General features: G+C 42.9%; 1 protein-coding gene across 9 annotated transcripts in view; it reads left to right on the top strand.

Annotated features, from left to right (window-relative positions):
• SLC4A11 (solute carrier family 4 member 11) overlaps positions 1-22,387 on the top strand; it is a 257,410-nt gene that overhangs the window by 87,436 nt on the left and 147,587 nt on the right. The window lies entirely within an intron of this gene.

Genomic DNA, 22,387 nt, shown 5'->3' with positions numbered 1-22,387 from the left:
CTCTGTAAGCAGAGAGGTCCAAAAGGAACACTAGTGAACTTTTCTAAAATCACTTTTTCTAAACCGTGGAATAAACAAAACATGTGATGCTTTTATTGACGCTTCCTGGGGATGATCAGCATGAGTAATGTGCTTAGCCTGGAGTCATGTCAATGACTTTAACTGACACTGTTGTATATTTGTGTGTGATTCTTTTTACATAAATCCCCCCCCCCACACACACACACCTTCATTGCTCACAGTACATATGCTTCTAAGGGAATTATGAGATTGTCTCCCCCCACCCACAGTTTACATAGCACACATGTGTGCTAAGTATATATGGGACAAAAGCGTTACACTATATTACATAAATTGAGATTTAAAAAAAAAGATGCATATGACATTAACCTCCAGGGATCTAGGGAGGTATTTGTGAAACCCAATGAATTCCAGTAGTGTCCTGTCAGCTAATGCTCAGGGGTTATTCTCTGAACACCTTCAATGATGCCCTGCTGACCAAGAATCCCATGGATACAACCAATGTGTCTTTGAAGTCCTGCTTCCTTCTAGAATGTTTCACTGGGCATAAACATGCCCAATAGGGCAAACTGTTTGGATATTTTTAATGACACATCACTCGAAACTAAGTCATCCGCCCTCTAATTACATATATGTAAAACTACCATTAATTACACCATGAGAGGTGAATTATGTGCATGTATACAGTATATCTGCAGTGATAGCCACATATGCTAAATCCACCCCACAGTGCCTCAGTTTCCCTATGTGTGAAAAGAGGCATTGATATTTGTGTCCTTTTTTAAAGGCCTTTGTGATCTAAGGGTGAAAAGTGCTAGATGATGGTGGTGGTTTGCCTACTGTACTAATGCTAATTTGCATGTAGGCTTGCAGAAATCTACTGCATCTGCCGCTGTCGGAAGACAGGATACTGGGTTATATGGGTCATTGGTCTGATCTAAAGTGGCCGTACTTATGTTCCTATGTACTGCCTGTATTTGAAAAGCAGATGCTTGATGGCTCTGTGCTGAGAGCTATTGCAGCAGGTGGTGAAGATTTAGCAGAGGGCAGTTTTTCAACTTGCTTCCAATAAAAAAAACTATTCTGCTGTAAGTCTGTTTTTGTTAAAATATTCCTGCCCTGTGAACAGGAACTGTAACCATGGCACTGTGCGGTTCCATATCTGTCAACTCTGCTCAATCTACAGCTAGAACAATGTCTTTTTCTAGCTTCTAGACCTGTAACCTCACTCGGGGTTCTGGGAGTCAAGCTGTATTCTTTCCTTCTTTCTCATCATCTGTAACAGAGCTCCTGCAGACTACACTGTACTGACAAACACCAGAGCAACCCCATTGTCATCAAATTAAGCCGAGTGCCACCTGTGCAAACCCATTCCCTTCAGTGGGGTTTGTCAAGACGTAACTAATTTTGAGTAGGTAAACAATCCTGTGGACAGGACACAAAAGGGATTGGAATCCAGTTCCCTCTCCCGGGGTGAGGCTAGCTCTTCAGGGCTAATAGTGTGTGTGTGTTTGTTTTTAAAGGCAAAAAACACTGAAAGCTGACGTCACCCATTAAAGTACATGGGAAAACTTTTGCTCACATATGGACAACTAAGACGTGTCTGTTACGCAAGCAACTGTCAAGCAGGCATCCCACTTTAAGGACCTTTTTTACACTAAATAACTTGCTTGTTGTGGTTCCTAGACATACTGTGGTGTGATGTGTCTTACTGTGGCAGAGATTGGTATGGGGTAAATTAGAAAGAGCCTTAGCCTGCTGTCTCATAGCATGGGTATGGGATCCAACTTAGAGAAGGTTACAGACGATGCCAACGGCAGCAGGCTGAATAAGTATTAAAATGTTTTGTCACAGAGTGGAGTTAGCTCCCTCAGAGCTGAAACTTGCTTTCCATTATAATCTGGTTTTTGAAATAACTCCTCTCCCTACCCTGCACCGACTGTCCCTAAGGTAGTCGGGTGTTGTATCCTGCAGTTTTTCACACATCCCATATCATCCCACTGCTGAATCTTTCAGAGGAACTTGGGGGCCATGGGGGAGAAATCAGAAAACGTGGTTTTTAAAGAGACCCTGCATATGGAGTAAAAATAGGGAGGTTCCCATTGTATTTGACAATGGTGCTTTAGGACTGTGCACTCTATCACCAGGTCTGGTGCCTGCAATTCAAGAAGGATGTTCATAAATCGGAGACGATTCAGAGAAGAGCCATGAACATGATGGAATGAATTAGAAAACCTGCCTTACTGTGATAGACTCAAGGAGCTCAATCTACTTAGTTTTAACAAAGAGAAGGTTCAGGGGTGATTTGAAGGAGATTAGCTGGGGTCCATTAATGCAGGGCTATAAAATGAGTCAGTAGAAGGCTGAGAAGGATGCCTGGGGATGACCAGGATGTCCTCACACTTCCCTTCCCCCTGAGGCCAGGGAGGAAACGGGGCCAGGAAGCTCTCTGGACCAGGCCAGGGAGCAGTGAGGACCTGGAGGGGATACTGGTCATCTGCTTCCACAGAAGGACTTTGGTGCTCACAACTCAGAAGACTCTGTAAGTTAGGGACTAATGTTTTGTCCCCCGCCCCCACAGCTGGGGCAATCCATCATTGTTTGGTGTCTTTTGGAACCGGTCTCTCTAGTAGGTCGCCCCTGTCCTGTATTCAGCTTGGGTGGCGAGACGCACCCCTCAGTGAAAGTGGCAGGAAGGCTATTTTGTTTTCCTCCCACCCTTTTGTTTTCTTTCTTTACCCTGTCACCCCTGGGTCGCACTCGGGCTGCTGCTTTTAACACGTGTGTTTGTTGAGGAATAATTAAAACCATGTTAACGTTCAGAAATGTAAAATGACCGACTGACTCCATTTTGGACTGAGCCAGAGGCTAGTGGTGGGGCGGGTGTGGATGGCAGTGCGGTAGGAATCGGTGTTGAAATGGGGCGGGACAGGATTCGGAGAAGGACCTGGGGACCTGGACGGAACAAGGAGCAATGGTCTCAAGTTGCAGTGGGGGAGGTTTAGGTTGGATATTAGGAAAAAAAAATTCACTAGGAGGGTGGTGAAGCACTGGAATGGGTTCCCTAGGGAGGTGGTGGAATCTCCTTCCTTAGAGGTTTTTAAGGGCAGGCTTGACAAAGCCCTGGCTGGGATGATTTAGTTGGGGATTGGTCCTGCTTTGAGCAGAGGATTGGACTAGATGACCTCCTGAGGTCCCTTCCAACCCTGATATTCTATGATGGGGAGATGCACAAAGGTGTGGCTTGGGGACTGGCTCCTTTTCTCTTAATAAGGGGGCGGGAGGCTGAGGGAGGCGTGACAGGAGATGGTAGCTAAACTATAGCTGTTGGTACGGCACAAACAGTGTTGTTTGGATTGTGAGCTGCCAAGTTATCCCCACTGTATATGCATGGGGGAGGTGGCAGAGAGGGAGTCTCCTCTCCATCCCTCGAGAAGCCGCCGTAGTCTGGCTGCTTGTACTCTAGCGTGGCTGGGGACAACTGCAATGCTGCGGGTGGTTTTCTCTTCTCTGCACTGGAGAAGATTTCCCCCCGTTCCCCTCCCTCCGCCAGCGTGTTGGGAGGCGCAGAGATGATCCCTGTTATAGTGGGGTCATGTAACAGTGCCATACTCTGCAAGTCGTTCCATTTTAAAGACTGCATGTTTATTCCTGGTCTTCCCTTTATGATCTCTGCTATCCCAGATGCTGCACTCATCTCTCTCGTTCCCTACCTCTCCTTGAGGTTAATTGAGCCCCAGGGTTTAATATGCATGTATAACACAACAAACATGTGCACAGTCCATTCCAGTGGGAACAGATGGATGGGGTGGGTTTTTTTGGGACTATTTTATGCTTATTGTACACAACAAACATACGGCGTGAGCTATTCCTGAAAATGACCGTAGTACTGAGAATGCTACTTGAATATATTACCCTGGCTTATCAGCCCAATGCAGAGCTAGAATTGAGGCTTTTTCTGTGCTGTCTCTTTGCATTTGCATGGTGTTTAAATGTAGGCTAGAAAAGCAGCGTTTCCAGATACTTTACCGTGCTGTGTATCAGCATGCAGGGTGTTTTTTGTTCTGTTTTATATTATTTCCCTCCAGAAAACTTTACCTGACAGCTAAAGGTTGCTAGATTGCATATCCTACCAATACAAACTGTAAGCAATTATTCCACGCGCCATCAGTTATTCCAGACCCTACACTCTGCTCTTCAGTTTCCCTTCTTAACCTGAACTAACCCCCCTCCATATCTCTCTACCCTCCTCCTGAACAGCCACTCAGGAGTTCAATCTTAACTCTGACCACCTTTATTGGTTACATGCTCATACATTTTCACAGAGAGCTACCCCGGTGGTGTTTGACAGGGCTGGGGGACTGGGAGGAGAGGTTTTGGGGTTGGGGAGGGGGACTGGGTTGTGGGGAAGCCCAGTGATTCTGATGTGGCACACATCGGTGCCAGCTGGCAAAGGGTTCGCTACTCTGCATGAGCAACTCCTAACAGGCCTGACAAACTCACTGCACCTAATACCGCTTTCATAGTATTTATCAATCAGTGGTGTCTTGCAAGATATCAACTGAAAGCTTGTATCATGCTGGTCCTTGATACCTTTGTGAAACATATGTACTGATGATATTTTTAAAAGTTATGTAGATCTACTGGAATTATGTTTTAAAGCCTGTAACCAGGTAGAGTTGACAAACCGGTTTCTTCCGGACAAGAGATAAGACCTGTGTCTATCAAATGTAAATTACGCATTGTAAGCTACATCTGCATATGGCATAAACGGGGATGGAAAGACACCCGAGACTAAGCTACAAGGGGCTGTCCTCTCCCAGGGGTGCAAAGACCATGAACTTTGGGGTAGAAGAGGAAGGCAAAACGGACCGTGCTCGTTGCTTTCGTGAAAGCTGGATCCTGGCCAAGAGGGCTAGTGATGCTACACGGATGCTTTAGGTGATAAACTGCTTTAGACAAGGGCTTAACTTGAACAGGCTAAGTTTAGGCTATAAAGAAGTGTGTTTGTACTTTTGTTTTATTTGTAACCGGTGGCTGTTATCCTTGCTCGCTATCTCTTCAATCTTTACCTTTGTCAATGAACGCCATATCTGTTTACACTATAAGCAGCTTACAGTGCTGTGGTGTTATATTGGAGCTGATACTCAGTTGAATCAAATAAGCTGGGGTGTGTATTGTCTCTGGGGACAGCTTACCTGGTAATTACTGAGAGTGTGTGGTGATGGGCTGGACCCTACAGCGGGAGGTTTCTGAATTGTTTGGGGCCTGGGTTGCACCCGGTGTTAACTTGCGAGGCAAAGAAGGAGCTAGCAGAGCCCTGAGGAGATTGTGTGGGTGGCTAACAGACCGGGCGTGTCAGGGAGCTGACACACAGTTTAGTACAAGCAAGTCACGCTCTTGCCTGGGGAGGGGGGTACCATGATGACTCTCAGTCCTGGACACCCCAAGACAGCGTCACATCTGCTCTGAGGTATTGGTACTTGAAGGTTTCCCCCGTACTGCTGGCTAATGCGCTGGGAAGCAGAGCATTCCTGCACCGAGCACTAGCCCTTGGATGACTCCTGACCGAGCTGGTGTTCGGGTGCAGCAGAGAACCAAGGCGGTGGCATTGGAGGAGACCTACAAGGGTCAATGCCTTTGTGCAGCCACGTCGAGCTTCCCCACACAATCCAGGCCTCTGCTCTCCCCTACATCTTCTCCCATGTTCAAACCTCGTCTGCCTCCCTTCAGCCCCTTGTACATCCCCGCTAAACCATTTAATCCTTCCTTGGCCTTGCTATCTCCAGCTGTTCCCAGGGCGCCTTCAGAGTCTGCTACTTAGCCTGGCCCAGTAGAACGCAGCAGGGGAGTCTGGGAGTCAGAAAAACAATCTCGGCCAAAAAAAGGGCAAAAAGTTGTAGACCGTCTGTATGGTTTTTGTCTGTAGCTGAAATATCAGGCTGGCAGTGTTGGAAATGAGAAATACCTGATAGACCTGGGCAGTACTGTTGGTTAATCTTTTTTACAAAAAAAAATAAATTTGCATTTGTTCATTTACATGTGGTATAGTGCCCAGGAAGACCTGTACAGGAGGGACTTGCATGTGGGTTGCAGGGGTCTGTGGCTTTCACTTGAACCTGGAGTTGGTTTCAGAAGTGCAACTGCCTCTAGGTAAACAGCCAGTGCAAAAGCAAGCCTGACTAGAAAAGACATGTATTCTCCTCCTGTCTCGCTACAGCAGATCCCTTGTAGTCCTAAAGTGAAATCTCTAACAAACTCCGACTTCTGTTGAGACACAAATACTAAATACTGTAGTTGGGGGTATGTGGCCCCATTGTTTCATTATCTGAGCACCTGCTAACAGAATTAATCCTGAGCTAGAAACAAATCTAAATTAAATATTTTCTGCAAAATTCTTTCTCAGTGGTAAACAGCCATTGACTATATGAAATGAATTTTAGTTATCATAGGACATTTCCTAATGGACATCACAAAACTCTGTCTTAACTGTACTCTCTGTCCATTAACACCCTGTGTACTGTCAATAGCCTCTCTGCATCCAGGAGTTTCTGACTTGTTTGAGTTTGTGTATTCACATAACTGTATGTATTGCTTTCTATGCATAAGAAGGCTAGACTCCTTGCAGCAATTTACTAGAAGACTGTAGGTTACAAAACATCAGGCAAAGAACACATTGTTAGATACAGTGGCTGTGGCTTTAAGAGATCTCTGCTCGATCTACCTTTGGCAGCAGTTTTTCCTCCTCTTCCTACATCTTCACATCCTTTTATTGTCATCTTTATACTTCTGTCTGTAAGGTATAGTAGCTCCTCACTTCAGTTGGTGTCTGAATGCTACCAGGTTTCTTAAGGAGGAGCACTAGCTTTCTCGATATGGTATTCAGCAAAAAGCATTAGCTCGGAAGTGCAGGGTCACTTTAATTGAATTGTTCTATTTTTCCAGAAGCAAATAGCTCTGAGAGACAGTAAACCTCGGTGGCTGCAGGAGAGAGATTCCAAGTTTAGGATAGCTGAACCTGCCGTGGAATGTAGATTGCTTTGAATGAATTAGTTACTGGATCTCCAGTATCTTCATTCCCTAGTTGTTTTACTTCTGCAAACAGTAATCTCTCTGAAAGCCGAAGTGGAGTATATACCTCTGGAATCTAATGGGTCATCCTCTCACTCCACCCATGTGCTACTCTCCAATTGGAAGTGAGGGAGAAAGATGGACTGGATTCATTAATATTGGAGCCACTGAGGAACCACAGGCCATTGCCTCTCGTGCCACCTGAACATAAGTGGCATTAGGAAACAAGTGTTCAGGTTTATTGAAAGCTTTAGGGAAAGCAACAAACAAGATCTAAAGCTGTTTGCAATTTAGCAGCATCTTTCGTTAAAGAAGTAGCGCAGGTAAGTTAGCCTAAAAAAATCGTAGCTTGCATAGGGGTACTGTTGTTGCTGGGTGATGGATTTAACCAGGAAATTTAGAAATCAAGTAATCTGTAAGCTCTTTAATTATTTAATAGACCAAAGTAAGACAATACTTGTTGTGTTTCCATGGGTTTTGCTGCTTGGTAATGAAATCTATTGCTTGTTTCTCGTGTTCTAGATGCCTGTGTGTTTAGGGATGCAGAATACCTTTTTTGATTCTAATTAGACATCAGTTTACTGTATGTATCCAGAAAACAGTTACAGAAATTGCATGGGGAGATACGAGCAAGGAGAGATGTTCTGTCTTTTAAAAAAAACTAGTAATGCTAAAACATTGTGACAATCTGTCCTTTACATATTGCGAAGTGTAAAAAAATATATATAATATTTTCATATATCTGTCTAAGATGAGATGCTGGTAGAACATCCCTGCTACGGTGGCCATGTAACTGATCTTGATGAACTTAAATAAATAACAGTCCAGGAATGAATATTGTTAGTCTAACGACATTCTTTTACCTGAATATCAGGCCTCCTTCTCTTCCCACTATATTTTTGTTGTTTTTGCTGCTGCTTCATGGAGGTTCATGGTATGTTAGGATATAGAAATTCTGTCTGTGTGGCTTGGTTTTGTTTGTTAGCCTGCCTAGTTGGTTGGTTACTATTAATTTTCCCATTTCTCTGGTTTATGTAATTTTTTTTTTAAATGTGCTGAGGCTGTCTTGTTCGCTTCCATAGGCTTCTTTCACTTTTATGGGCAAGGAGAAATTCTGCCTTTCCACATGCTGTAATATTTGTCTTTTTTTTTTTTTTTTTTTTTTGTTCTGAAGCAGGGCTGAAGGCACTTTGGTCAGCTAATCGGGTGATTCTGTCAGCACTCGGCAATGCTGCTCTAGTTTTGATCCTTTCAGTGTTTCCGTTATAAAACTTGTTTTACGTGGGTCTACAGACTGGTCACTTTGAGTTCAGTGTGAATTATAGTTGGCCACAGGTTCAGACCAGATGGGGTGTTTTTTTGTTTTTTTTTTTGTTTTTGGCTTGCAGAATGTAAGTTGTAATAGAATTTGTCCAGCCACAGTTCGAGATGGAAATGCCTTTTGGTATTCGTCTCCCTTTTTTGTTTTGGCTTTTTGTTTTAATTAAAAACGTTTTTATTTTAAGAACGAGTATTTCTCATTAACACATTATGTGGACTCAAACACACACCAAAAATCTTACTACCCTGGGTGACTGTCGTTTTACAAACTCTTCTATTCTGTGAGTCCAAGATGGGGACTTTAAGGCCCATATTTTATTTTAAACTAAATCAGACAACAGTTTTAGCTGTCTTGCACCACTGTTTTCACAATACTCATAAACACAAAAGGAGAGTTATACAGAATGACTTCACTGAGACTGTCTCTGTTGAGATTTGACTCGTACCAGATTGTTTGGAGTTGGTAAGCACTTGCACTGGGTCCTGCATAGTAACAATAGTGCACTCTGCCCATGGTGGTCTCTCTAATGTGAAAAAAGGCCTGTTGATAAAATGACAGCATGCCGTGACAAAACTGTACAGAATACTGCCAGAAGCTGGATATTATGCTTGAAGGACCCAAAATGCTCAAACAAAGTCAGCGTTTTCCCCACAAAGTTAAAATACCATTACGAGATTGATAGGCCTCTGTAAGTACAGTCACTGGATGAAAGAGGGACTTTCAGTGGCACCTGTGCTCCTAAGTCACTTAAGTGCTGTTGGAAATTCCACCTGAAGGGAAGAGCCTTAACTTGGAGAACGCCTGGGTCTTGTCAGATTGTTGTATCTCTGATGATTGGGTTTTTCCCACCCTCCACATGTAGCATTATGTCTGGAATTCAAGCCACAGATCCCAGTAGACCGTGACTATGTTTTGAGGATCTAATGAAATGGTACTGGATAGCAGCACTTTCTTTTCCTTTCATTCCGAGAAAAGTAAATGGCCCAAAGCTTTTATCTGTGTGTCAGCCAAATCCTGAGTGGTCATTGTTCCCTGGCTCCTCTTCTTTTTCCTGATCACCTAATAAAAGCGCCTATTGTGTGTAAACCCCATGCAGTTGTGCTGGACAGTAACTGTTGTAAGAAGTGCAGGAAGTGTGGAAGTGCCATAGTTCCTCTTGCTATGGTGGGACCCGTCACTCCTACGTGACACCTGTAGAGGAATGCTGGCCAAGAGAATGAATTTTTTTTTTTTAAAGAAAAGAGTAGAATGTATTCTGCTAATTAAGCAGCTGCACAGATCTCTGATTCTAAAAAGGGAGTTGTTTTGTAATCACCTCTGGGAGGCACCCTTGCATATTGAGCTGTCCGGTGGGCTAACTTGATGACTCAGCTTGGGCAGTCTGTTGCTTTTGGAGAAAATCTATCAACACAGCCTTTTTGCTTTGTTCTGAAGGCTGGGGTAGCACTGTCATTACTACAGACAGTGACCTTTTGTTAAGTGGTTTTATTACTACTAAGGGGGCAGTCTAGCAAAAAAAAAAAAACCAACCCAACAAGGAACAGTAAGGAGACTGCTTTGATACCAGACAAGACTGATCCCCGTGTTTGTGTGTGGATGCATGTTTGCTTGTGATTGCGCAGTTAGGAGGAGGTTGCCTGATGCCTTATTTCAATATGATGTTTTCTCTCTCCGCAGCCAGCAGTTGTGAAAATCAGATCTCCCCCTCCTATCGCCCCTCTCTTGTGGGTTGGGATTTCCCACTTACCAGAAGGGTGTCCATGATTGATAAGATTTAAGAACAGCCTTTTTCTTCTTGCAGTGGAAATGAGGGATTTTAAAAAGAGCACTGAACATACTCTTTGAATAGACTCCCCAGTCTAATAGGTTAATGTCCAATAGGGTATAAAAATACTTTTCCCCTGTATTCATGTGGTAGACTTTGGGTCAAGGATGTAATTATGGTACACGATGATTATGGTTATGGGCACTGCTTTTGTAGTGCACTTTCTGGGCTAGCCTGTGAAATTGGAGCGGATCATGCTGAGACTCACTGAAGCCTCAGAAGCTGTTTAGATCTTTCTAGTTATAGGTGAAGGAGGTCTCTCCTGCAAATGCTGGATGTAGGTGCATTCTGTATTGGGTGGGTTCATTATGAGATTGGAGCCCATTAAGAACAGTGAGGAGTATTTTGCATAAAGGGGGAAAATCCCCTAAGGAAAAGGCTAGAGAACATATTAAATGTATGTAGTTATGGCTGCCCAGGTATTTTATTTAAAAGTGCCCAAGATTTATTGAAATGTCTGTTTGGTTTTCAGTAATAAACACATTTAACAAGATGGGGCCATGGCAGGAATTGGGCCTATCACTTTTTACTAGCCAAAAGGGTGAGGGGAGGGAGAGAGGTGTTGTGGGGGTGTGGCCTCAGGGGGAAGGGGCGGTACAAGGGCTTGGCCATGGTTCAGGCGCCGTTGGCCCCCTCACTTTTAGGGAGCTTCCATTGCCCCTGAGTGTACATGAACACTGCTCTGGTCAGGACTCATGGGAGGAGGGCTAAGGCGGCTTTCCATTCCTCCCCCCAACCTTTGCGTGCTCCTTATTCTAGGGAAGGGAGCTGTGCTGGTCCTAGGTGCAAGTTAAAAGAGCCTAAGGAGTGCCCTTCACTTGTACCTGGCAGCCTGTGGTTCAAGAGGCCGTTGATTTAGAGGCAAATGAAAGATACACGTAAATCCAAACACATCTATGATTCACAGAAGGATCAAACGCTGTAATTACTTGTCACGTTGGATTGGGCTATTCTAAAATCAAAGTTCTTTTTGGTCCATGCTTTGGCTGTCACTTAATTGGTAAATGTAAATAATACACTTCCTGCTGTAAAATAAGGCTATAATGCCTATAGTGCCTTGCATATAAGTTGCACTACGCAACTCTTTCATAGAATTGTAAGACTGGAAAGGACTTTGAGAGGCCATCTAGTCCAGTTCCTTGCCCTTGAGACAAGACTAAGGGTATGTCTATGCTTACCGGGGATCAATGCTGCAGTGATCGATCCACTGGAGGTCGATTTAGCAGGTCTAGCGAAGACCCGCTAAATTGACCACAGATCGCTTTCCCATTGACTCCCATTCCACCAGAATGAGAAGCATAAGGTAAGTTGATGGTGGCTCCCATCAGCCCAGCATGGTGTAGACATCGCAATAAGTCAACATAAGCTACATCAACTCTATCTATGTTATTCATGTAGCTGGAGTTGCATAATTTATGTCAACATAACCCTGTAATGTAGACCTGCCCTAAGTATTATCTAGACCCGCCCTGGCAGGTGATTTATTTATTTTTTTTAACTTGCTCTTAAAGTTTTCCAACAACGCGATTCCACAACCTCCCTAGGCAATTTATTCCAGTGTTTAACCACCCTGACAGTTAGGGAGTTGTTCCTAATGTCCAATCTAAACCTCCCTTGCTGCAGTTTAAGCCCATTGCTTCTTGTCCTAGCCTCAGAGGTTAACGAGAACAATTTTTTTCTCCCTCCTCCTTGTAACAAAATAATCTCAAAACACTTTCCAGAGTTAACGGGCAGATGCTATTTTCATCTGCATACGGGTTGCTCACTGAAATGAGCCACCTCTGAAATAGAACACCTAACAAGTAGGTACCGTGTTACTATCATGGGAATGATGTTGCTAATGAGATGATGTAATGTTATTTGAGGAGTGGGGTGGAAACTACCATCCTAATGCATGCTGTAAGCCTCCTAGCATGCCAAGTAGGAGCATGTTTTTTCTAGAAGCCTGAACAGACTCAGGGAGTTGCGTCAATACATTTAGTAGGAGAAACGTAGTGCATCTTCCCTACTTGAGTACTTGCAGAACATAGCAGCTGATGAACAGTGCACAGGATCAAACTGTTTAGGACACAAAATGAAGACCAGAATAACCAGTTGAAACTGCAGGAGGAATTTGGGTAGTAGAACATACCTAACACCCTACTGTTTCAAAGAATGCCATAAGGTATTTGAGGAGCAGCAGGGATCAGGAATGCTGTTTCATCTCTCTTCTAAAAGATTGCACCTCCATCAGCACATCACCCTCTCACAACAACATATTGCGGTTCGATACTGACTTGGGTCCTGTCTTTGCTGACAGAGTGGTGGCTTTTAGGGCAGGATAACTAATGCACATGAGAGAACTGGCTGCAAAAACACAGTGGAGACAAAGCAGTTTAGTTTTACCGCAAGGTAGACTAGGTGAGGTCCAGCGGCGGGTAGAGGGTTGACCTCGCCCGTGACCTCTTAGGAAAAAAAAAAAAAGTGCCTTGTCCCCAGTGATTTTTAGCAAGAGGTAACTGTCCCGTGTTTATCGCATAGTGTTTAAAACAACAACAAAAACCTCTTTTGTATCAGTGAAGAGACCGTCTCAGAGGAAGAGTCCAACACAGCTTATTGTAGTACCTGAGTTTCTTGGAGGGCTCCCATCCAAGTACTAACCAAGCCTAACTCTTAATTTGTGAGGAATGAGGAAGTGTAATATGAGAGAGCTGCTCAATTTTGAAACCTGGTATTGCTTATTGCTGGTGTGTGTGTGACTTGTGTTTGTCAATCCTTTTAGTTGTAAGGTAACTATGTACATTAGAATGCGAGACTTGTAGGACTTTGTCTTTGTACCTAAGTATAGCCTGTGAATTTCTGGACACTTTTTGTGGATATTGTAGAATGTATATATGTAGCTGTCTCTATGGAGACAGAGATGCATACATATATATATATATATATATACTGTTGGTAGTGTTGCCTGTCTACAGATGTAGAGGATGTAGTCCTTGCACCAACGGTTCACAATCTAAATTAGATGCACAACATAGTCAAATATATAAGATACATGAGCTGTGGGTTGAAAGTTTGAGTGGCGCAGTATTTAAGGTAAACTGTAGATCTGAAATATTTCTTAGACATTAACGGTTGCTGACTCAAGAAATCAGCAAAAATGAATCATAGGACTGGAAGGGACCTCGAGAGGTCACCTAGTCCGGTCCCCTGCACTCATGGCAGGGCTAAGTATTATCTAGACCATCCCTGACAGGTGTTTGTCCAACCTGCTCTTAAAAACTCCAATGATGGAGATTCCACAACCTCCCTGGGCAATTTATTCCAGTGTTTAACCACCCTGACAGTTAGCAAGTTTTTCCTAATGTCCAACCTAAACCTCCCTTGCTGCAGGTTGCGGCAAGTATTTTCAGTACGGGCTAGCGCTCTCATGCTGGTCAAGAGCCTGAAAATAGTGTTTTACAGACATGTGTCCAGCCTCTCTTGCACTTGAGTAAACAGTGCTACTGTACTGTTACCACGTTGACCCAAGTAGTTAGCCAGTTTTTGGGGTCTTGCAGGTTGTTTCCATTTAGGTGGAGAAATTGATGCAGTCCAGTATTTTGTGTGTACACATCCTTGGTAAATAACCAAGAATTATTAGTCCTGTTTTCTTGAACACAGTATGAATCAATCAGGGGACATTTTCTTTGCTCACAGTTCCAAAACTCTTACATCCAGCACTCTGCCCTAAAAGCTCTCTGTACGCTTTTTGCTTAGGGTCTTGCTCCCAATGCTTGTTCTGGCTGTCTCCTTGGCTCTCTGCTGCTGCTTCCTCAGCTTTGGCGCTTCTGCCGCATCTCTCCGACGCATACAACTGCAAATGAAATCAGTCCTCTGCCCCCTTCTATTTATTATCAGACCCCTGGGATTGCATAGTGCAGCCACTGGCCAGGCTTGCCATGAGGTCTAGTCCTTGGGTGGTAGTTTCCCATAGTTACAGCTACCTCTAAACAAAGGGGCATTTAATCGTTTCCTCATTTCCCCCTGAATGGAAGGCAGTCACCATGCCCAACAGCCTCAACCAGCTAGGGTGACTGCCCATCCCCAAGCACAGCATACATTCTTCAATAGCTGGCTTACTGATGAAGCTGTGTACTTCAGTAAGTAACTAGTGCTTTTAAGCCAAATGGCCCTGTGTTTTCAAAAATTATTGTGCATTTTTCATATAAAAATGAGGCCCCTTTCTAAGGTGTGTCAAGCAGGATAGCTAAAAACTTATTACTGATTTTTGGGTGTCTTAACTTCTGAAAATTTAGGCTGAAAGGTTCCCCAATTACAGTTGAAGCTTTTGTCAAGGTTACAAGGAATCTGCATATTTTAGCAGAGGTTCCTTTTGTTTTGACTTGGTTGGTTTTTTTTTTTAAAGTTGCTCATGATGATGGGATTCAGTGTTCTAATCATCACAGACCCAACCATCTTATCTTGGAGCCAGTTTGCCAAAGAGCGAGTTTTCTAGGAGATCTGATATTAAAACATCCTTGGTCAAAGCTAACTGCTACAGTCCGTTAATTTTAATGACTTGAAGCAATTTAAAGTGATTTAATGGCTTTTGAAGGGTATTTTTGTGTACAAAAAAAGCACGTATCTGGCTATTCTGTATGTTCTAGTGCAGGCAGGTTGGAGATGCCACCAGTGAAGATGTATAAATATATACTTAAAAACATTTGGCATGCAGACATCCTGTTTCAAATTTCTGTGTAGCCTTAGTCTTGTTTCTTCTTAAGAAAGCAATTCTTTCATTTTAAAAAATGAGGAAATGTGATATATCATTAGCAAAACTTATGGGAAAAACTTTCAGTATTTATTGAGCAGATGTAAGAAGTCTGCAATAAATTTTGCACGTTGCTTTCTTTAACATGGAAGGGTGCATGCTGGCAATCCATTAGACAGAGAATTATGTTGTACATCAAACAAGATGCTTGGGTTGGAGGAAAGCTGTTGCCTCAGAAGATGCCAGCAGCAGAACATTTTTTTTTCAATTTTTTTTTTTTTACAAGTATCCAGAGAATGTGTTTTTATTTGTAATCTAGTAATATTGCATGGCTCAAGAGAGCTTATTACTAAGCTTGATAACAAGAAAGTTAAAACTGGTTATTAAAGGAATTGCTAGGACACATCTCCCCGAGGAATTTAATAATGGAAGATGGCATAATGGATTTTTGTCTTTTTCATTTTGTTGCTAGATCCAAATGTAAAAATGTAAGAAATCAGGAAGTACAAATATTATTGTCCTGATCTCTCTCTGCTGGCCTATTCATCTTTATTGTGGGCTTTTCTGTTTTTGTTTTTGAGACCAAAAATCCTAAACAGCGACATAAGTTAGAATTTCCTACCTGACCGGCAGTGCCAGGAATTGAACCATCACATTCTTTAAACTTTGTACATTACATCTGAGTCATTGAAATGGCTTGAAGTCAAAGGGCGGTTGTTTTTCTGAACGTGTATCTTCTAAATCTACAGAATGGATATTAACATTTACCATTTGCAGCTTTTGATTAGAGGGCCATAACAAGCTGTGAACTGAATATATATAAAATCTGTTTTTTTTTTTTTAAAAAGCTTTAAAAAGCAAGGAAATCATAAGGCTTCAACATTTTCTAAATAATCCTAATTTAAATAGATACTCTCTAGGGAGCAAGAAGAGTTGGTTATGCATGTTTTTGACCGATAAAAAGATTTGAAAAACACAGTTAAATTGCCAAAAAGTTGAAGCGTGATTACTAGGGTTTTGTTGGCAACTAAATAGGAGGAAGGTAGTATTTTCCTTTAGTGAGCAAAGAAGCCAAAAATATAATTGTTTCTTCCTAGAGCAGCTAGAATAATCTACACATTTTAACTATGTTGGAGGAAGAAATTTTTTTTCTATTGATATTATCTTTCCTAAATACTGAATTTACTATGTTGCTTGCAAAGTCCTTGTCCGTAAAACTGAAGTGGGCAAGATAGTCTAGAGAATTTTTTTTTAATGTTCTTGAAACCACTTTTTTCTTTATGGATCACTGTATGTATCTCTCTTTTTGTCTCTGATCTAATCTCTCATTTTATAGGACTATGCTACTTGCTACACAGATGGGGTTTTTCTTCTGAGTTTATAACCTAAATTTTAGATTCAAGATGGGCAATCAGCAGGGAAGGAATGGGGGTAAAGGACCAGTGTTGTAAGAAAATATGTGGCTTAGGGATTTATGTATGTGTAGCGTGAAGTCCTAGCCCTACAGGAATCAAAAAACTTCAGTGGGGCTAGGAGTTGACCCACAGTTTGGTGAATAAAGATAAAGGTAGGAGATTGAATACTTTTAACTCCTTTATTGTGTTTTAGGGTGGTGGCATAAAAAAAGGTTCAAAGACACTTTGTAGAAGAAATGAATGCAGAGGGTAGGAAAGCTGGCTTCATTGGTGGGATGGGTGCCATACGAAATAGATCATTCATTAATTATTTTCTTTGCTTGTAGGGTTTTAAAGCCCTCAGCATTAAAGTGTGCCAACAAAAACAATTTTGCTAAACATTTAGAGTAGAAAGATCTTCATCGTTTATTATGGAATTGTTAATTGCTTTGTTTGAATTTGAATCTCTTCATAGCACATCCTCTTTTTTTACTGGGGTTGTTTATGTACAGGATTCTGCTCCTTTAATATCAAACTGGGGCTTATCTATCTTGATACTTGATTCTGTGTGGATTTTATTATTATTATTATTTTTTTCAGGAAAATGGTAAGAATTAATACATAGTAGACTTGATGGAATTTTTTTTTGAATGTTTGAAGACACAACAGCAAGAAAATGATGGCAAACTGTAGTGCTAAAACCAATCCCCCCAGCAGAGCTCATTCATTTCCATGAATGCAATGTGAACCTTTCTATTGATAACTGATCTCAAACAAGCTGATACAAAACTGTGGACACCTCAAGGGAGAACGTAACAGTTCAGTTACAGACCTGAAGAAGAGCTTTGTGTAAGCTTGAAAGCTTTCTCTCACCAACAGAAGTTGGTCCCATAAAACACATTACTTCTTTGTCTCTCTGATATCCTGGGACCAACACAACTACAACACTGCATACTGTTACTTCCCTGTAAACTTTGGATTTTGTTACCGTATGATTTAAAATATTTGCCTAAAACAGGACCTCTTGCTTCCTGATTCATCTGCTTCCGCTACTTTTATCCCCACCTGTAATCAGTCTTTCTGCAGCTCTGTCAAAACTGGTGTCTGCTTATAGGACTATGATGTACAAGTAGAGATTTTTAACTTCAACTGAGGGTATGGCTACACTGGCAAGTTGCAGCACTGGAAAGCCTCCACCAGCGCTGCAATTAGTAAGTGGCCACACCTGCAGGGCACTTCCAGCGCTGCAACTCCCTGGCTGCAGCGCTGGCCGTACACCTCACTCAGCATGGGGAATAAGGATTCCAGCGCTGGTGCTGCAGCGCTGGTCATCAAGTGTGGCCACACACCAGCGCTGTGATTGGCCTCCAGGGTATAAAGATGTATCCCAGAATGCTTTTATAAATTACTCTCTTTGTTTTGTTATGCAGCCTCTCTTTGTTTTGTTGTGAACGCCGAGCTCCGTAGCTGGTTGATCCCGGAGCTGTTTATCTACAAACACAGCTCCTGTTTGCTGTGATCAATCTGTGAACAATCAAATGAGATAATGAGGCAGGCAGGGAATGAGTGTTTGCTTGACAGAAACAGCGGGGGGGCAGAGGGGAGAAAGGGAGTCGTGTTGGCTGCAGGCTGTTTGCAGTTAAGAGTTAAGGGTAAGGGATCGGGGACATGTTCTGATTTTTCAAGTCAGGAAACTAACACACAGTGTTGGCTCCAAAAATCCCCTCTCTCTCTCCCCCCGCTCCCTGTCACACTACGCCCCTCCCCACCCCCCTCTTTTGAAAAGCACCGTTGCTGCCACTTGAATGCTGGGATAGCTGCCCATAATGCATCACTCCCAACAGCGCTGCAAATGCGGCCACACACCAGCGCTGGCCCTGCACAGCTGGACGACCAGCGCTGCAACTACCAGCGCTGCAGATTTGTAAGTGTAGCCATACCCTGAGGTTCAAGCAGGAGACACAGATGGACTCTCCTTGCCTGTACCCTTAGTAGCAAAGAATAAAAGGGAAAAACAAGAAAACATCTATGAGCAGATTCGTTTTAAGTCACAGGTTCAATATTTTCCATAAGACACTGCTGGCTCTTTGGTGTATTAGAGGGTGACGTGAGAGGGGCATTGTGGGACTGTTCCCTACAGTATAACTGGCTAGTGTTTCATTGTCAAGATTTAAACATTTGAAGTGATGGTGCTGCCATCATTACCCTTTGAAGATTATTCTGATACTTTGCCAGAACCTTTCCATTTCTTGTGCCACCCTAAATAATTGTTCTCTCTCTCCACTGTTTACACCCTGCAAATACTTGTAGGTAGATCTGTTCCTTCTGAGTCATTTCTTTGCCGTATATTGTATAAAAAAGTGTGGTAAACGTGTAAGGTTCTAGATACAAACTATCCATAGACATATGTTCCCATATAATGAAAAGAGACCATACTTTGTGTTCCATCTTAAACAGAATTTTTTAAATATTTATTAAATACAAAATGCTTTTAGGAAATAAGATTATGCTGAAAATGTACTGATCCGCTGGATGATGAGCGAGAAAAGAGATGGGCCCTAGTTCTGCAAACATTTATGTACATGCTTAAATTTAAGCACGAGTAGTCCCATGCATACATTTTGTGCGGGACTGGGCCTATAATCAACACGTATGTAAACATGTTTATCTCACAGGCTCCTAAAGCATATTCCAAACCTATTGGGATACAAAGTAATAAGTTCAGCCACCTCTGTGTGTGTGGTAATAGCTGTCCATTGCTACGCAATAGTTTTAAGACTTTACCCAATTGAAACCGTAGGACAACTTACGTAATGAGAATGCAATTACCAGAGTTGGAATTCAGCCAAGACATTCCAGGGTTAACACCCAACTTTTTCAAAACGTGCCACTGGACCTTTAATTACCAGGTTAAAACCTTGGTTTTATGACTCATCTGAAAAACAGCATTTCCAGCATAACTGTCCCCTAGGCAACATGCTTGAGCATTGGTTCGTTATTTACTCAAGGGAAATAGTGCCACCTAATGAAACACTGCTCCTTATGGCAGTGCCCTGGCTTGTCCCTTTTGTTTCCCATCCAAGTAGTGATCAGGCCACAGTGCTACTTAAGTCGAGATAAAATCACAGCCCAGGAGGGATGCTGCAGATATGAGGCACTTTTAATATAGAATGCAACAGTCTTTGAACTCCTTTCATTCATCAGGTTTTATATATATATGAAGTATACAAACTCCGTACTCTGCTAGGCACTAAAAATAATGGACTGAACAGAGACACTGAATTTATGGCTTATTACAACAATCTATAACCCACTACGGGCTAGTCTACGCTACGGTGACTGGACAGCAAGTGTGAAAAATTGGGACAGAGAGTGGGGGCAATAGGAGCCTATATAAGAAAAAGCCCCAAATATCAGGACTGTCCCTATAAAATTGGGACATCTGGTTATCCTAGTCTACACTGGCAACGCTAAAGCTCTCCTGGCGCTCTAAAAAAACCCACCTCCACGGGGGGTGTATTTCCCAGCGCTGGAGCACTGTCTACACTGGCGCTTTACAGCGCTGAAACTTGCTGCGCTTAGGGTTTTTTTTTTCACACCCCTGAACCAGAAAGTTGCAGGACTGTAAATTGCCAGTGTAGACAAGCCCTAACCCCCTCTTTTGTCCTATAGCTGCAGAGGTGTTAACAGGCCACTTGACCTTGAATGGTTCCTTATAATATGTGTTCACTACTTATGCTAAACAATCTGTTTCACCTTGCATTTTGCAGTGACTCTGGGAAGCACCTTTCCCAGACCCAAAGAAGAGCTCTGTGTGGCTCAAAAGCTTGCCTCTAACCAACAGAAGTTGGTCCAATAAGATATTATAATCTCACTCGCCTTGTCTCTCTAATATACACACACATTTTTATAATAAAAAGGATAGGCTTTGGTTAAAATAAATGCAGATTCATATATTTCTATTATTACATTGGCCATCAGAGGATAACCACGTTAGTTCAGGAATGCAATGGAAACATAATAAATAGGATGTGGAGGAGGCTATAGAGTTGAAACAGAAGAGCCCCTTAGTTCGCACTCTGATTTATGATTTCAAAATGTTATGAAAGCACCTGTGACCTATTTTTTATTTAAACAAAAAAACTGTGATGCACAAGAATTTTTTTTGTCAATTCCACCAGACCCTTGATATGTGGACTTCATGCTCATTATAAATTGAGAGTCTAGGCCGGGGGTAGTGAAATTTTTTTTTTGTCAAGGTCCAGATTTCTTGGTCAAGGTATTGTCAAGGTCCCGACTCCAGAGGAGAAGATGATGATGATGATGATAAAAATTAAAAAAAAATGTTTTGGGTCCGTTCAAAAGCGTCTGGCAGTCCGGATTCCATGTATTGACTATCCCTGGTCTATTTTGTGGCTCTTCCATCAGGATATCTTATTTTTTAACTGGATCCGTTTCTTTTAACGTATGTATGCAGCAACTGAAAAGAAGTGCCTATTGATTGCTCTAGGTGCTTGACCGTGCCTTAAAAATGGACAGCTCCTAAATCACCCTTCAGTCATTAACGTAACACATTTTCCCGTTCCCTTCCAGCTAGATAAAACAACTGACTCTTTTTGGGGGCATCTTCGGACCGTGGTTCATTGCCTGTCCAGCAGCCCAATCGTTTCTCTTACTCCTCACTCTCCCTCTTGGGGAAGCACACCGTTATTTCTGCTTTTGTCCTGGGCTGGTCTCCGGGTTCATCCTTTTTAACTTGTGTTCTTTAAATAGCCCCAAGTGTATGAACACTTGGAGCAAAGGCAGCCAAATGGAAGTCTCTGAGACACATTTGGCAGTGACTGATGGGGTGAAGTTACAAGCTGGATGTAAGTTGGTTAGAAAATGAATATAAGCAGCGAAGTAACATAACTTGTACCCTTCTGGTAATTTCATGTGCCAGAGTCTCTGCTGGCGTAACTCGGCTTATGTCAAATGGAGTTGTGCCAGCAGCAGATTTGGCCCTAATTGTGCAAAATGAGTGTAACCTCTGTTCCATGTGGGTTGTGGGAGAAGGGTGATGGGTAGGGTATTTGTAGCAGGAAAATTAAGTACCAGGATCCTATATTGTAAATTAAAGAGGCCTGCTTCATGTTGTTTTATACCATCTCTAATACCCATAGGCCCAACTTTCTGTCTATGGCCCTTGTTTTGCACACCTGCTGAATGCCAGATCACTGCAGGTTATGCCCTTATGCCGCTTACACCACTGTTTATAAGCCAGTGAATTTGGCCCTCAAATACTGCATGTGGCTGCTATGTGAAGTGTTCAGGTGAATGTTTTAATGTATTCATGAGTATTTAGAGCTCCCTTCCCACACCTTTTATGGTGAGTTGAACTGAAGAAGGGTTACACCTTGGCCAGTTCCTGGTATAAAGAAGGTCCTCCGTGGCCCTAAACTAGGGTGACCACCTATCCCAAATTGGGCAGGACAGTCCTAAAATGCAGATTTCAAGTCCCGGTCCTGGGCTGAATAACTCTGGGACTGCATTTGTCCTGGATTCCCTGCAGCGCCGCCCTATGCCTGCCTAAGGCTCAGGGGTGCTGCCAGTCTCTTCCGGGGGGGAGAGCTGAAGTGAGCAGGTGGGAGGGTCTGGGGCTCCCCACAGCATCCTGGGCAGTGCAGCTCTTACCATGGCCCAGCTCTGGCTTCCGGCTGGGCCAGAGGGTGGGGTCTCGGTGGGGAAGAGGAGGGGTAGGGGACGGGGTCCTGGAACGTGGCGGGGCTCCTGCATGTGTCCTGCTTTCGCCTTTCGAAAAAGCCGTTGCCCTCTCCTAAACCAGCAATCTGAATTGTTTAGGGTGGGTTTAAAAATTCAACTTGGCCCAAATACACATGCATCTCTAAGAGTAGGCAGCTAGCCCACATCATCATTCAGAACTGATGGGGCAAATTTCAGCTGGCTGTTAAACCCTTTTGTCCTATGTCTGCCAAGTGTCACTCATACGTTGTGTAACTGCTGATACTGAGTTAAACCTAGCCATA

The sequence above is a fragment of the Mauremys reevesii genome, linkage group 5, assembly GCF_016161935.1.
Source record: "Mauremys reevesii isolate NIE-2019 linkage group 5, ASM1616193v1, whole genome shotgun sequence".
Lineage (NCBI taxonomy): Eukaryota > Metazoa > Chordata > Testudines > Geoemydidae > Mauremys > Mauremys reevesii.
The sequence above is the reverse complement of the archived record's forward strand: the minus strand, read 5'-3'. Positions and strand labels throughout refer to the sequence as shown.